This window comes from Grampus griseus, assembly GCF_964374135.1.
Source record: "Grampus griseus genome assembly, chromosome: 16".
Taxonomy (NCBI): Eukaryota; Metazoa; Chordata; class Mammalia; order Artiodactyla; family Delphinidae; genus Grampus; species Grampus griseus.
In genome coordinates, this window is record NC_139010.1 from 3614728 (window position 1) to 3632147 (window position 17420).

General features: G+C 44.7%; 1 protein-coding gene across 1 annotated transcript in view; it reads left to right on the forward strand.

The window, feature by feature from the left end:
* RAB4A (RAB4A, member RAS oncogene family) overlaps window positions 1-11543 on the forward strand; it is a 95999-nt gene extending 84456 nt beyond the window's left edge. The window contains exon 8 of the mRNA XM_082674345.1: window positions 11215-11543. The gene's annotated coding sequence lies outside the window, so the exon portion shown is untranslated. The remainder of the gene's footprint in view (window positions 1-11214) is intronic.
* The last annotated feature ends 5877 nt before the right edge of the window (window positions 11544-17420 follow it).

Consider the following 17420-nt stretch of genomic DNA (forward strand, 5'->3'; position numbering starts at 1 on the left):
CTTCTCTCTGTTCACAACACCTGTTACTCTGGCTTTAACCCCTTTTCAACGCTTTGGTACAACTCCTTTCTCGTCTACACCCCGAACGTGTTTGAAGCTATTGACTCAAACTGCCAAGCCACCCTCTCAGAGACTCGTTTGCACAGAAAACCTTGGCTGACTCAGTTGCGTTGTGCTATGTATACAACGTTGCTCTGGTTGTTAACAGTTTCCAACGTGGCCCCATGCAGATTCTTCCCCTTTATTAAAAGGAGCCTGGATACATAAGTAACAAAAAAGATCTGAAAGAAAAGAAGTTTGGGGAAATCAAAACATTAGCAATTGAAAAAAAGGCCCGGGCCACGATGAGTTACCCGGTTCCGGCTTCCCTCCTGGATTTCCACCGACTCACGGCTGTTTTCCCTTCTGTCTCCTGTCTCTGCATCCTGCCCCGCCCCCCATCGTAGCCAAGTTCCAGAGGTAGACGCTGGGCCCAAGCCTGTTCTGAGAACTTGAAGTTAGTTGTCCAGAAGTCATTAACATTAATTGTTAATGGCAGTTTTCTGGAGAGACACTTGTTTCCTCCTACTGTTGACACCCCCATGGTGGCCCTGCCTTCTCCCCTCCCCAACTTTACCTTCTGTAGCTTGAAATACCCCAGGAACCTTCTAATGTAACCCCCTTTTATTTAAACTGGTTTCCCATGGTTGCAAACAAAAGAACCTTAATAAATATATTAATAACGTGGGGGAAATGACGATGTGCCGTCAGAACACAATCTGTTTCGGTTAGCTTTGGTTGCATAATTAACCACCTGTTGTGGTTTAAAACAACTACCGTGTATTATTTCTCACGATTCTATGAGTTAGCTGGGTAGTTCATCTGCTGCTTTAGACTCACTTAAACAGTTGTGTTCAGCTGAAGGGAGAGTTGGGCTGGAAGGTTCAAGATGGCCTCACTCACACACCTGGCACGGAGGCTGGCTGTGGGCTGGGCTGTCTTGATCTCCTCCTTGCGGTCTCATCCTCCAAGAGGTTAGCCTGGCTTCTTCACCTGGCCCTTTCTTCCAAGAGGTTAATAGCAGAAGTTGGAAGGCCTCTGAAGGTCATATACATCTCTTCTGCTGCATTCTAATGCTCAGATAAGTCACAAGGCTAGCCCAGATCCAGGGAGAGAGAAATTCCACCCCTCCACGGGAGTAGCAGCAGCAAACTTACATTGCAAAGAGGCATGCACACTGAATGGAGGAATGTGCAGCTATATCTTAAAATCACAACCACACACGCACAAAGTATATAAGGTATGATACCATTTTTTGTATAACTGAAAAATAGGGTTAGGAATGATTTTTGTTTTGTTTTGTTTTACTTTTCCCTATTTTGCACAGTTAAGTGTACTACATTCATTCTAATTTTGTAAAGTGTTATTATTAGTCAGGGCTCATCCACTTGGAAGTGACAAAAACCCGATTCAACTAGCTTAAACAGAAAGAATATTTATTGGCTCCAGCAGACCTAGACCCGGGGATCCATCGATGTCACTGGGACTCTACTTCTTTCTCTTGGTTTTTTGACCTCTGCTTTCCTGGGGGGTGAGGGTGGGAGGAGGGCTGGCCTCTTCTCCCACTGCAATGGACTTCCTGCACACAGCTGGAGAAAACGCCACTTGTACCCCAAGCTTATGTTGTCTTCACTGAGGACCACCAGCAAAAGAGAACTTCTTGGTGTTCCAATTATAGAGACAGATTCTTCAGTCACATGCTTAGCTGTTGGCGGGGGTAGGAGGTGATGTGATTGGCCAGGCATGGGTCATGTGCCCATCCCTGTAAATGGGAATAGGGCGGGAGGCTGAACTTGACAGGAGAACCACAGGGAACAAGGAAGAAGTGGCTTCCCAGAGGAAGGAGCGGTAGGCAGACAAAACAACATATGCCCATCTATATATTCATCTTTGTGTTTGGAAGAATAACAGGATGAGAAAGATCTCGACTGACAGCATTTGTGAGGGGAAGTCTTCTGGGATCTATTTGACCATAAGTAAAGTATGGCTGTTAAGAAACTGAACACAATCATAAGCAGTAACTACAAAGTTGTATTTCTATATCAGGGGAGGTAAACCTTTCCTCCAGAGAATCCTCTGTTCATACGGCACTGAAGGACTGCCCGTGTGGATGACGGTATCGATTTGTTCTGCAGGTAGAATCAGGACCAACGAGCAGAGATTACAAGACACAACTGTGGCCAATGTTGTGGACTTGCAACTGGTTTCTGAAGCAAGAGGGAAACTTTAGGACTGGCCTAAGGAGCTCACAGAAGAAACAGAGAGAGTAGAAAATGGGCAGGCACCAAAGGGACCTCAGAGGCCGGGCAGCAGTGTCCCCGCATGGAGAGGAGAGGACTTTGGTAGAAGGAGCCTTCAGTGAGAGGCAACCCTGGGCGGGCCCCTCCATGAGGGAGAGTCGAAGCCAATAGAAAGGAAGGTCAATGGCGGACTCCTGAAAGGTCATAGAAAGATAATAGAGATTTGCTACCTAGACATACAGATTCCATATAAGAAGCCTGCTACTGACTAAGTCTGGCTGCACTGGGATGGCAGCCTCACAAAGTGGCGAACGCCGCAGGCTGTCCTCCTTCTGGGCTGCTGGGCTGAACTTCCTGCACTCCCTACTTCCAGAGCCCTGCCACCTGCCGCCCCTGGCACTGTCACTCCCTCCCCTCGGGGTGCCATCCCATCCTGTGTCAATCCATATCCTTCTGAGCCAAGGGAGGCGATCTTCCAAGAGCTTCCCTGACTTCACACTTCCTTCCTCCCAAGTTGTTCTTTCCATGTCATATGCTCGCCTCCTGCCTCTCCTGACCCCTCCCAGCCGGTGTTCCCTCCATCAGCCTCGGTCTTCCCATTCGTCTCTGGACTTCGCCTCTCTCTGTCTCTGTCTCTGTCTCTGTCTCCCTCCCTCCCTCCCCCTCCCTCGCCTTTTCCCTCTCCTTCTCTCTCCAAACACAGACAAGACTCAGGAGTCCCCTATCCCCTCTACCCTTTTTATAAACCTATCTCCCAGCGTGGAAGCTACAGATGCTATATTTCCACCAGCCTCCCTTGCAGCTAGAGTAGTCCTGAGACCTAAACTCTGCTAATCAGATACTCCTGCCCCCAGGCTTAGAATCAGGGTCTGCTGGTGCAGAGAAGCAAGGACCAGGAGGGTCTCTCTTTGGCTGAAATGCCAGTTTCAGAACTGAGTTCCTGGAGCAGCAGTGACCCCAGTGCTTGCAGAAATGCCAGTGTCCAGAGCCAATGGTGTCAGCAATGCAAGCCCCATTGGTCTGCATTGATGCTCTTCCTCTCAGAGCCCCAGACCTCTTCCAGAGATTCTGGAAGCCACCCAAGTGACTTTTAAATATGTGTCTTTACTGCTGAAATGAGCAGAGTTGATTTCTCTGAGAGCAATCGAGCACTTCGTTCGATACACTGGTCTGTCCTGACTCCTTCCTTCTACGCGGGCCTCTCACTGCTGCGGCCTCTCCCGTTGCGGAGCATAGGCTCTGGACGCGCAGGCTCGGTGGCCATGGCTCATGGGCCCAGCCGCTCCGCGGCATGTGGGATCCTCCCGGACCGGGGCATGAACCCGTGTCCCCTGCATCGGCAGGCGGACTCTCAACCACTGCGCCACCAGGGAAGCCCTGGAGTCCTTCACTTCCTGAGAAGAGGCAAAGAGAGGCTCTGTGCTGGCGCCCACTGACCACAGACCCTGACCTGGACCACCAGCTGAGCTCTTCCCTGAGAAGCTACTCAGCCCTGGGACGGGCTCTCAGGTGAAGACCCCGTCTCTGTCCGATCGGGCCACTATAACACAGTACCACAAGTTGGGCAGCTTATCATCGACAGACATTTATTTCTGACAGCGCTGACATCAAGGTGCCCGCCAGCGTGGTCGAGTTCTGGGGAGAATCTGCTTTCTCTCTCTCACAGACTGGGCCCTCACATGGTGGGCAAAGGGACCAGGGAGCTCTCTGGGGCTTTTTCTCTTAGAGCAGGAATCCCATTCATGAGGGCTCCCCAAAGGCCCCACCTCTTAATACCATCACCTCGGGGAGTAGGCTTCACATATGAATTTTAGGGAGACATGGACATTCAGACCATAGCAACACTTGTCCTCTGCCCTTCCTCACCTGCTGCCGCTTCTTATCTTCTAGGGCCTCTCCTGCACGGCCCCCCAGCTCTCCCCCACCCTCCCCCTCCCTCCCCCCTCCACTTCCAGCAGTGCCTCTGTCTCCCTCCAGAAAACTCCCCTTGCCTGCTGTTCCCGCTCTCGGTCCCGTCTAACAGAGAAGCCAAGATATCCCCAATTCCCTGACTACTCCATAATAGGCCATCAAATCCAGAAAGCAGTGTGATTACCATGGCAATTCGTCAGAACGGAATTCTACGTGTGTGTCCTCCGGCAGCATCCGGCACGCCTGCCTTGAGGGCGTGCCCAGACTCGAATTCCGGCTGTCTTGCTCTGTGCGGTGGAGTGCTGAGCCCTGGGCTGCCTAGTTGTGTGCATTTCTGAAGGCATTCTCAACCAAACTGCCCATACTCCATCAGCCCGGCACCATGCACATCAGGATACCTATCATCTTCTGAGGCTTCAGAATATTCATGAGAGGATGACATTCTTAGTCGAGCAGCACAGACTCCCTACGCTTCAGGTTTCCCCCTAGAGAACAGCGCCAGGCTGGGGAGAAAGAAAATATCCTTCATGGAGGCTTGCTAATGAATACGCACTCTCTCCATTGCTCTAGGATTCCAAAGCCTTTTTTTTTTCCCCTTGCCTTCTAGCCAATTTACTAGAAAACAGTGTACTTCAAGAGTACTGCTCTGGCGCCTCACAGAATTGCTTTTTCTGAATTGCACTTAGTGTCAGGGCATCAGCTTCCCTGAGGCACTGGACCAGAAACAGGCAGACGGAACTGTTAGATCCATGAAGGGAGGTGACCTGGTCCACGCTTCCCCTGTGACAACTCACGGCACAAATTCGTCTCGGGCTTTTATTGACAAGCTGACTAGTTTTTTACATTTTGGACACTGGAAATCCTGGGGGTTTTTTTGTTTGTTTGTTTGTTTCTTTGCTTCAGCTGCTATAAAGTATAGAGCCAAATTTGTGTCCCAATTTTGTACATTAACATACCACAGTTTTATTCTATTTTATATTCTTTTCTTTTCCTCTGATTTCCTCTCTTATGGATTTGATCCTTTTGTATCATGTATATTTTGGAAGCTGACTTAAATGCTTTTTTAAATGTTTGAAAATTGTTATTTATTTTCCAGAATTCATGTAACATGTGAACTTTTTAATTCAATGAGACTTGCAGGAAATGTGTACTATAACACTACACAGACCTCATATAGATATATAAGATACATAAGATGTATTTCATACCTTAATTGGAAATCAATACCTAAATATACGTGAATACTGTATATGTATATATGTATATCTATTCATTATGCCTACATATATAGACACATAGATACATATATATGTATGCATAAATGAATCACTTAGCTGTACACCTGAAACTAACACAACATTGTAAATCAACTATACTTCAAAAGATAAATATATATATGTGTGTGTGTGTGTATATATGTATGTATGAATCCTTTTTGAATTGGGGATGGGTATAGCAAACCCCAAGTAGAAGGGTAAAAATTAAAAAGAATAGTTTGTTTCTACTCTTTACATGATAGCTGCTATTATTTTAAGGTACTCCAGTGAAGCCAGGGCCGAGAGGGATAACAGAGACTTGCCATACACACAGTCATCCCCTCCATCCGTGTAGTAGCCAGCTAGCAGTAAACGTCATAGTGCAGCTTGACTGATGTAATCAGTATCCTTTACCAATGCAGCATTTGGGATATCCAGCTTTGAAATATTGTTATGGGACCAGAGATGTGATCTGGAAATCTTTTAACCGTGGGCATCTTTGAATGGAATGAGGACAGGCTGGTAACATCAGGGACCTCACTGTCCCAGGCCATGACATAGCTGCTAAATTCCAGTGGAATTCAATTCCAGGCTCGTTGCTGAAAGCTTTCTGTGTGCCCAGCGCTGCGCTCAGGGGAGGAGACCTGAAAGACCCAGGTCCTGCTGTGGCCCAGCTGTGCTGAGGGCAGGACACGTGAAGGACTCCGGTCTCAGCCTCCAGACTCAAAGTTCAGTGGTTCCCAACTTTCGGGGAGGTCCATACTCTCTTGGGAATATAATAAAAGCTGTAGGCTTTCTCCCCAGAAAAAAATAAAGGTACACACAAGACACTTGCCTGCCTGTCAGCCTCTCCCCGTGCTGGCTTATGGACCCCAGAACAAGAGCCCCTATCCTGTATTCAAGAGAAAAACAATATATGATTAGCTTTCTAATAGAACTGGCATCAAATGCCCACTATATATCAGACATTTTCCTTACATTGTCTCAGTTAATTCTCACAGCAACTCTTTGAAATAGAATCTACTATCACACCCATTTCACAGCTGAGGAAACTGAGGACTAGACCTAATAAATAACTTGACCAAGATTACACAACTAGTAAGTAACAGAGCTAGAACTGGAACTCAGGTATGGCTGGCTCCAGAGTTAACACTCATGTTGCTAGAAGGGATTGATTAAGACAAAAGGAATTCAACAGAGGAATAATCAGCCAGGCACTCTGAGACAGAGAGAAGAGAGGGTGCAGACACCGAGGTGTGGGGGTAAGTATACAGGACACTGGGGCCAGGTTGCATGAGTTTGAATCTTGGCTCTGCCACTAACTCCATGACCCTGGTCAAGTAATTTAACTTCTTTGTGCATCAGTGGTCTTAGGTATAAAATAAGCTTAACAGCAACTTCTTGTGTGGATTAGATAAAATTACAGTTTATGAAGTAGTTAGAACTGTGTCTGCATTTAATAAGCAATCGATAGATGGTAGGTCTTTTAATTAGAAAGCAGCACAGCAGGATGACCCCAGGCCTTGGGGATGAATCCAGGCCCATCACGCTGGGCCCCCATTGAAGGGCTAAATGTATCTTGGACACATGTTCTTCCTGTATTTGTAAGTCATGCTGACAACTTTGGGGGGATTACACTGTATGAGTCTGCTCAGGCTGCCATGACGAAATACCATAGATGGAGTGCTTAAGCAATGGAAACTTACTTCTCACCGTTCTGGAGCTTATAAGTTCAAGATCAAGGTCTGGCGTGATGAGATTCTGCTGAGAGCTCTCTTCCTGGCTTGTAGATGGCCGCCTTCTTGCTGTGTCCTTACGTGGTGGAGAGAGAGCTCTGGTGTCTCTTCCTCTTCTTATAAGGACACCAGCCCTGACAGATTAGGGCACCCTTATCACTTCCTCACAGGCCCTAACTCTAAACCCAGTCACATTGGGGCTGGAGCTTCAACGTACGCATCTGGGACTTTGACAGTTTTGGAGATCCCATTGTGAAGTCCAAGTGGATCCAACTTTCAGAACGTCATTGCCCAAAAAGGTGCACCTCCTAGGCCAGGTAAGGCCAGGAACATATTTTCTTGGTGCCTGGAGTGAATCCCGAGTGGTAATAGAATTCACCTCTTTGACTCTCTGTTTCTCTTCACTCCACCCCTGTCCCATGATTTTTGGTTCTATTTCTGGTCCTTAGACTAGTTTGTTTCTGGTTCTGATTTGCACGTGGCCAATAATTTATTCCCCACTGGCAGCGATGATTAGGAATCTGGCTTTATGGTCTAAGCATATAGGAAGATGATGAGAATCTTTCTCAGCCACACGAAATACAGTAAAGGGTGTGAGGGTGGGGTGCTTAATAGTCTCACCTGTCTGTTTATGAACTCAAGTCAGTCACGTCAATATTTCATGCACACCATAAACGAGATCAGTCCTCTGAGGTATGGACTTGCTCTGCTCTAAACTACAGACTCTGGAAGTTGGATTACAGCAGAGAATGATGGTCTAAAGGATGTTGGTGCAAAGGACTCCACCAGAAACTTCTAACGATCGATAGCTCAAGGAATAAGTTTATGGCTATAGACTTCCAAGCTGATGCTGCTTAGACAACATTCAATATCAGAGATTAAGTCAGAATTTCCAGAACCCTTATTAGTGGTTCCCAACCAATAGAGATGTGGCATCTGGCAATGTCTGAAGACATTTTTGGTTGTCACAAGGGGAGAAGGGTGCTAGTGGCATTTAGTGGGAGGAGGGCAGAGATGCTGCTGAACACCCTACAGTGCACAGGACAATGCCCACAACAGTTAATCTTCTGGCCCAAAACATCAGTAGTGCCAAGGTTGGGAAACCCTGCGCTAGTGGTATGTACCTCGCTTAGTTATTGATTAAAATTTTTTAACTTGTGTAAGGATTGGTGTTAACTTGTAAAAATGTAAATAATTGTTTATTGTGGTAAAGTATATGTAACCCAAAATTTACCATTTTAATTGTAGTGACATTAAGTGCGTTCACATTGCTGTGAATCTCATCTCCAGAACTTTTTCATCTTCTCAAACTCCATACACATCAAACACTAACTCCTCTTTCCCTCCTCCCCCAGCCCCTGGCAACCACCGTTCTGCTTTCTATCTCTATGACTTTTGACTATTCTAAGTCAAATTCCACCTCACATAAGTGGAACCACAGGGTGTTTATCCTTCTGTGACTGACATATCAATTAGCATCATGTCTTGAAAGTTCATCAATTTTGTAGCATGTATTAGAATTTCCTTCCTTTTTAAAGCTTAATAACATTCCACGTTTTGTAGACCACATTTTGTTCATGCATTCATCCGTCAATAGACATTTGTGTTATTATCACCCGTTGCCTATTATGACTAATGCTGCTGTGAACATGGGTGTACAAATATCTGTCCAAGTCTCTGCTTTCAATTCTTTTGAGTGTATACCCAGAAGTGGAATTGCTGGGTCAGATAGTGATTCTGTGTTTTATACAACAGCTTCACCATTTTACAATCCCACCAGCGATGCACAAGGATTCCCATTTCTCCACATCCTTGCCGATACTCCGAACGGGTGTGAAGTGGCATCGCATAGTGGTTTTGATTTGTATTTCCCTAGCAGTCATTAGTGTAGACTGCAGAGCGTTGTTTCATGTGCGTATTGGCCTTTGTATACCTTATTTGGAGATATGTCTATTTAAGTATTTTGCCTGTTTTTAAATCGGGTTGTTTTAATCGTTGTTAAGTTGCAGGAATTCTTTATATATTCTGGATATTAACCCCTTATCAGATATATGGTTTGCAAATATTTTCTCCCAATCCGCAGGTTGTCTTTTCCCTCTGTTAATAGTGTACTTTGATGCACAAAATTTTAAATTTTGATGAAGTCCAATTTATGTATGTTTTCTTCTGTTGCTTGTGCTTTCAGTGGCATAGCCAGGACATTGTTGCCAAAGACAATGTTATGAAGCTTTTCCGTTTTCTTCTAGGAGTTTTATAGTTTTAGCTCTTACAGTTAACTCTGATATATTTTGAGTTGATTTTTTGTGTATGGTATAAGGTAAGGGTACAACTTCATTCTTTTGCATGAGGGTATCCAGTTTTCTCAGCACCATTTGTTGAGAAATCTGTCTTTTCCTTATTGAATGGTCTTGGGACCCTTGTGCCAAGGTTTATTTACGTGAAAGGGTTTATTTGGGGCCTGTCTATTCTATTCCACTGATATATATGCCTTTATGCCAGTATCACACTTATTAAAATTACTGTAGCTTTGCAATAAGTTTTGAAATCCAGAACTGTGAGTCCTCCAACTTTGTTTTTCTCTGTCAGATTGCTTTGGCTGTTCAGGCTTCCTTGAATTTTAAGATGAGTTTTTCTATTTCTGGAAAAATATCATTGGGATTTTGATAAGGATTGCATTGAAGCTGTGAATCACTTTGGGTAGTATTGGCATCTTTACAATATTAGTCTTTTCAATCTGTGAACAAAGGATGTCTTCCCATTCATTTGTGTATTCTTTAATTTCTTTAAGCAATGTTTTATAATTTTCAGTGTACAAGTCCTTTGCCACCTTGATTAAGTTTATTCCTAAGAATTTTATTATTTCTGATGCTATTGTAAATAGAATTGTTTTCTTAATTTCCTTTCTGGATTGTCATTATTATTGTATAGAAATGCTGCGGATTTTTGTATGTTGATTTTATGTCCTGCAATTTTGCTGAATTCATTTATTAGTTCTGACAGGTTTTTGTGTGTAATCTTTAGGGTTTTCTACATATATGATCATGGCGTCTGTGAACAGAGATAATTTTACTTCTTCCTTTCTAATTTAAATGTCATTTATTGATTGATTGATTTTGCTTAATTGTTCTGGCTAGAACTTCCAACACTATTCTGAAAAGAAATGACAAAAAATAGGCATCCTTTTCTTGTTCCTGACCTTAGTGAAAAAGTTTTCAGTCTTTCACCGTTGAATATGATGTTAGCTGTAGGTTTTCGTATATGGCCTTTATTATGTTGAGGAAGGTTCTTTCCATTACTAGTTTATTGAGTCTTTTTATCATAAAAGGGTGTTGAATTTTGTCAAAAATCTTTTTCTGAATCAATTAAGATGATCACACAATTTGTTTCCTTCGTTCTGTTAATACGTATTACATTAATTGATTTCCATGTGTTGAGCCATCCTTGCATTCTGAGAATAAATCCCACAATCCCACTTGGTCACAGTGTATAATCCTTTTAACATGCTGCTAATTTTGGTTTGCTAGTATTTTGTTAGGGATTTTTACATAATATTCAAAAGTAAAGGTGTGTAGTTTTCTTTTCTTGTAATGTCTTTGTCTGGCTTTGGTATCAGAGAAATTCTGGTTTCATAGAACAAGTTAGGAAGTGTTCCCTCCTCTTCAATATTTCAGCACAGCTTGAGAAGGATTGGTGTTAACCCCTCTTTAAATGTTTGGTAGAATTCACAAGAGAAGCAATCTGACCCAGGACTTTTCTGTGTTGGAAGATTTTTGATTACTGATACAGTCTCCTTACTAGTTAGAGGTCTATTTGTATGTCCAATTTCATCATGATTCAGTCTCAGTAGGTTGTGTGTTTCTAGGAATTTGTAAATTTCACCTAGGCTATTCAATTTGTTGACATACAATTGTTCCTACTACTCTCTTATAATCCTTTTTATTCCTATAAAATAAGTAGTAACGGCCCCACTTTCATTTCTGACTTTTGTAACTTGACTTTTCTTCTCTCCTCTTTTCTTCCTAATCGATTTAGCTAAAGATTTGTCAACTTTGGGCTTCCCTGGTGGCGCAGTTGTTAAGAATCTGCCTGCCAGCGCAAGGGACATGGGTTCGAGACCGGGCCTGGGAAGACTCCACATGCCGCGGAGCAACTAAGCCCATGCGCCACAACTAATGAGCCTGAGCTCTAGAGCCCGCAAGCCACAACTACCGAGCCCACATGCCACAACTACGGAAGCCCGTGTGCCTAGAGCCCGTGCTCCACAACAAGAAAAGCCGCGACAATGAGAAGCTCGCACACTGCGACAAAGAGTAGCCCCGGCTCACTGCAACTAAAAGAAAGCTCGTGCACAGCAATGAAGACCCAACACAGCCAAAAATAAATATAAATAAATAAATAAATTTATATAGAAAAAAAGATTTGTCAATTTTGTTCATCTTTTTCAAGAACCAACTTTTGGTTTCACGGATTTTTCTATTGTTTTTTATTCTCTATCTTATCTCCACTCTAGTGTTTATTACTTCCTTCCTTTTGTTAGCTTTGGGTTTAGTTCTTTCTTCTTTTTCTCAACTGTAAAGTTAGGTTGTTGAATTGAGATCTTCCTTTTTAAATGTGTTAATGGCTAGAGATTTCCCTCTTAGCATTGTGTTTGCTGCCTCCCATAAGTTTTGGCCTCCCATAATTATGTTTTGTTTCCATTTTCATTTCTTGCAAGATATTTTCTAATTTCACTTGTAACTTTTTCCTTGACCCATTGGTTGTTTGAGAGTATTGTTTAATTTCCATATATTTGTGAATTTTCCAGTTTTCATTTTGTTATTGACTTCTAGTTTTATTCCATTGTGATCAGAAAAGATATTTTGTATGTGGCTTAACAGAAATAGGTACAGGGCTTCCCTGGTGGCACAGTGGTTGAGAGTCCGCCTGCCAATGCAGGGGATACGGGTTTGTGCCACGGTCCGGGAGGATCCCACATGCTGCGGAGTGGCTGGTCCCGTGAGCCATGGCCGCTGAGCCTACGCGTCTGGAGCCTGTGCTCCGCAACGGGAGAGGCCACAGCAGTGAGAGGCCTGTGTACAGCAAAAAAAAAAAAAAAAGAAAGAAATAGGTACAAAATAATTTTGCTAATATCACTCACAAATTATTGTTATCCAAAGAATTTTGTCCTGTAGAGATGCAAATGATTTATACCTTACAGAAGACTCCAAAAGTTATTATTCCGCTATAGAACATTAACCAATTTGTATGGAATTTTGTAATCTTCTTCCAGCATTCTTTCTGTGCCTATAAATACTTCTGTATCTCCCATAGTCCCTTGAAACAGCTCTCTCAGTTCACTGGCTCCTTCAATCATGAGTTAAATAAGTCTTTGGCTTGTGTTTAATCTAATAAACAAACAAATAAATAACTCTAACAGAAAATTGGGATATAATTAGGTCAAATAAAAATGTTTCTCAGAGACAGGAGTAACCTGTTCATATTTGGAGAAGGGGAAAAATCGAGGAGAGAAAGGGACTAAAAGTGGGATAAATGAGACCTCACGCACAGGCAGAGGTCTTAGCCTTGTGGAGCCAGAGTGTTGCCCATTTTCTGAGCCTGGAGAGAAGGAGAAAACGGGTATGTGAAAGGGAATCGAGTGACCGTGACAAATCAACTGCAGATTTTGAGGCTGCTGACATTGTTCTGCATCTCATCATGCCTTCTTTTCAGAACCCTGGGAACTGGCAACTGCGACCAAAATAACAGTACTGGTCAGAAGCCAGGTTGAGCCTTGAGCACTCTGTGGTCAGGGGGTGGTAACCCTTCCACAGCTCCATCCATTTGTGCTGCTGGCGCATGTAACATGTCACATGCCGTGACCTGCTGATAGAGAAGACATGGCTGAGGTACGGCAAGGTAAAATATGTCAGCAGTTAACAGAGGATTCTCCAAGCACAAGAGCAGGCGTTCAAAGTGCATTTACTGTGGATGAAGCCGTTGACTGTTTTGTCTCAAACAGAAAACAAGATTTAAAAAAAAAAAAAGACTGGTGTTTGCAAGCTTATCTAAAAGAAAACATTTCTGCATATGTAGTAAGAATTTTAACATGGACCAATAGGAGGGCTGACCTTTGCCCTCACCCCCTGGGGTAATTTCTAAGCCTTTGGAATGCCCTACCAATGAGTGGGGCATTTGTTGACCTGGGGTTTTGGACTGCACCGGAGTGTCTAGCAATGTATTGATGGTGGGGGGCTTTTGGGTCATGCAGTATCAGCTCAACCTCCAGAAGGTTTAGAGACTGAGGCCAGCCACGCGGACAGTTGACCCTGGAGCTCCAATAAAGGCTCTGGACACCAAGGCCTGGGTGAACTTCCCTGGTTGGCAATACTCCCCGCGTACTGTCACACATAATTGCTGGGAGGAGTTAGCACTGTTCATGGCTCCATGGGGCGAGGAGACTGGAAGGCCCGAGTCAGGAGCCCTCCCTCCTGGACGCTGCCCATGCGCTTCTCCTCTTATGTGATTTTAATCTACACCCTTTTGCTGTTATAAACTGTAACCATGAGTATACCAGCTTTCAATGAGTTCTGTGACTCCTTCTAGAGAGTTACCAAACTCAAGTGTCCAAAGGGAAGGTGGTCTTGTGAACTGTGCTCCCTAACTTCTCACTACTAGAGATTAAACACACGGACACAGGTCATCAAGAAATCTTGATTAAAAAGCATAGATAGTAGAGGAAAAGTATCTGAGCCTTCTGATCAAGGCTGCAAAGTTAAATTAGAATCCCTGTTGGTGGGGTTTGGGAGCGGTGGAGGTGGGATTAAATATAAAAAATATTCCCTCATGGGTCCTCTGAAATTCAGAGGCTGCCTAGATATTCCTTACACCACAGCCCATTAGTCCTGAAAGCTGAGGGCACATTTACAAGGCCCTAGCGAAGGGAAGTGAGTGTCCCAAGATCATACCTTTACTGACAGAGCTGCAGAATCCACTCCTTCATTTGACTCATTCACGTGGAAGAAAATATATTACATTCTGCGAGAGCCACCTGCTATAAACCCCAAAGATGATTCCGAAGAATACTATCTATGGTTCATGATAAAGATGTTTTGAAAAATAATTTCTATGTACAGGATGTTCAAATAGCAATAAAGCACGGCACAAGATCCTGAGACCAATGGTGAACATCACCCTTCATCCCTCACCATGACTTTGAAATGCACTACGTAATACTCATCAGTTCTGTCGTGTGATGCCTCTCTCTGCAATGGATGGCTGGTTGGAAACTCTCCTTTAGCTCTTCCCTTTTCCTGTGCAGACTCTCTGTCTTCTTAAAATAGAAAGGTGCATACAGAATACAGTGTAGAGGAGAACGATGACACATGAATGCTTCATGATTCATCTATTGGAGGTCTGGGACTCAGATTTCACCTCAGGATAAAGAACTTTCTGGCAAATTAAAATGGACCAGAAATGTGTTTGAGGGCTCTACCAGAGAGACTACGGAAGACACTTGTTGGGGACTCAAGCATTGGTGGAGGATAAATGAGATCAGCGGAGTCACTTAGCCGTTAGGAGAGAGGGCTCTGCAGTCAGTTGGACTAGGGCTGAGAAGCTAGCTCCCCACCTACCCCCACTGTGCCCAGGGGAGCCACCTGCCTCTGTCACCTCAGCTTCTGAACCTGAAAAATGGGGCTGGTAACAGCACCTGTGTCGTAGGGCTGCTGGGAGGACGAAGCAAGATGCACACTGGGGGCTTCACAAGCCCTCCATAAATGCTAGAAAATTTCATTTATTTTATGCCTTTTGAAAAAACAGCAGAAGCCTTTTATTAAAGACAATCTGACCAAGGGAGCTTGAACAAGTAAAGCAGATAGACGAAACCAAGGTGACAATCCTCACTCTCTAGAAAAGTAGGGAAATCTGAGCAGGCTGCCTTTCATCACATCTGGAAACACTTCCTACTTGGTCAGTGTATTAGACAGAACAAGGAGCCACCAGCTTCTATAGTAGACAAATTCAAACATCTCAGTATTTACAACTCAGCCATACAGAAGAATGAAATAATGCCACTTGCAGCAACATGGATGGACCTAGAGATTATCATACTAGGTGAAGTAAGTCAGACAGAGAGAGACAAATACCATATGATATCACGTACATGTGGAATCTAAAAAAATGATACGTATGAACTTATTTACAAAACAGAAACAGCCTCACAGACATAGAGAACAGACTTGTGGTTGCCAAGGGGGAGGCGGGTGAGGGAGGGATGGATTGGGAGTTTGGGATTAGCAGATGCAAACTCTTATATACAGGATGGATAAACAACAAGGTCCTACTGTATAGCACAGGGAATTATATTCAATATTCTATGATAAACCATAATGGAAAAGAATATGAAAAAGAATGTATATAGATGTATAACTGACTCACTTTGCTGTACAAGAGAAATTAACACAACATTGTAAATCAACTCTACTTCAATTTTAAAAGTCTCAGTATTAAAAACAATAGAAGTCTATTTCTCACTCAAACAAAGAGGGACTGTCCTCCCAGCATGAGTCAGAGATACCAGATCCCTTCACCTTGTGACACGGCCATCGTGACACACAGCTTCCAGGACACAAGGAGAAGGGAAGGGAGGGTTTCCTTGGAGAAAATCATTCCCTGCGTGTTTCACCTTCACTCTCACGATACCACTCACTCACAATGCTCCCGACACCGGAAATGTAGGTTTTCCACACATCAAGAAAACCTGTGACACCAGCTGCGTGTCCAGCAATTCAGCTCTGACCCTGTCTACCTGAAGTTTAGCATCAGACCCCACAGGTTAAGGGCTCAGTCCCACAAGACTGCCTCCACTTCAGATGCCAAGAACCTGTAGTTGGTCCCCAGGTGACCCCCACCTTCTCTTCGACTTGGCTGCAAATCAGAGGTTCCCATGAGCCCCTCCTTGGATCTGATCATTTGCTAGAATGGCTCACAGAACTCAGGGAAACATTTGCTGGTCTGTTATAAAGGAGATAGGGGCTTCCCTGGGGGCGCAGTGGTTGAGAGTCCGCCTGCCGATGCAAGGGACGCGGGTTCGTGCCCCGGTCTGGGAAGATCCCACGTGCCGCGGAGTGGCTGGGCCCGTGAGCCATGGCCGCTGAGCCTGCGCGTCCGGAGCCTGTGCTCCGCAACGGGAGAGGCCACAACAGTGAGAGGCCCGCGTACCACAAAAAAAAAAAAAAAAAGAGAGACAGTAGAAGATATGAATGAACAGCTAGATGAAGAGACACATAAGGCAAGGTCCAAAAGGGTCCCGAGCGCAGGAGTTTCTGTCCCTGTGGACTCGGGGGGCACCACCTTCTTGCACGTAGATGTGTTCATCAGCCCGGAAGCTCTTAGAACCCCACACTCTGGGAGTCTTTATACAGGCTTTATCATATAGGCAAGATCAATCATTAACTCCATCTCCAGCTCTCTGTCCTTCCCGGAGGATGCAGGGGTAGGGCTGAACATTCTAAGCATGATTAGAATGGCTTGACCTTTCTCGTGACCAGCCGGCATCTGGAAGCCACCCAGGAACCCACCAAAAGTCGCCTCATTAGAACAGCAGACATGCCTATCGCCCAAGAAATTCCACAGGATTTAAGAGATCTGTGTCAGGAACCAAAGTCAGAGACCAAATATTAGAACAAAGGATGTTCCAAGTGTTCTTACCACTTGGGAAGTTACCTGGATTTTAGGAGTTCTGTGACTGGAACCGGGGACAGAGATTATATATGTACATATATATTCCATAATTTCAGAGGAATGGAGGAGACACACCAGCTCGTAACATCCGTGGCCGTGAGATCTGGTCACATGGTCATCTGGTCAACCAACCGCAGAGGAAAATGTAGAGGAGCCCGTGGGTGTTCGCTGAGCATTGTGTCTGCCAAGGTCAGCCACCTGGACCTGCAAACGGGCTCCTCTGCACGGCTCCACCTGGAGCCCCTCCGACTGCTGTCACCTGGGCGAGCACCGACTTGTCCCTAAACTCAGTGCAGGCCTTCGGTCCTCCAGCTGCTGCACTGCCTCTCACAGGGGACACCAAGCGTTTCTCCTCCCAGCCTTTGGGAACCACCTTGGGGTCAGGGCTGTCCCTCTCCCTGCAGCCCACGAGGGCTGAGGCAGGAACCGCCAGAGACGGCTGAGGCCCCAGCGTGTGGCTGGCACTGGTGTAGGAACAGATGTGACAATGTGAACAGAACCCACCCTCAAGGAGGACA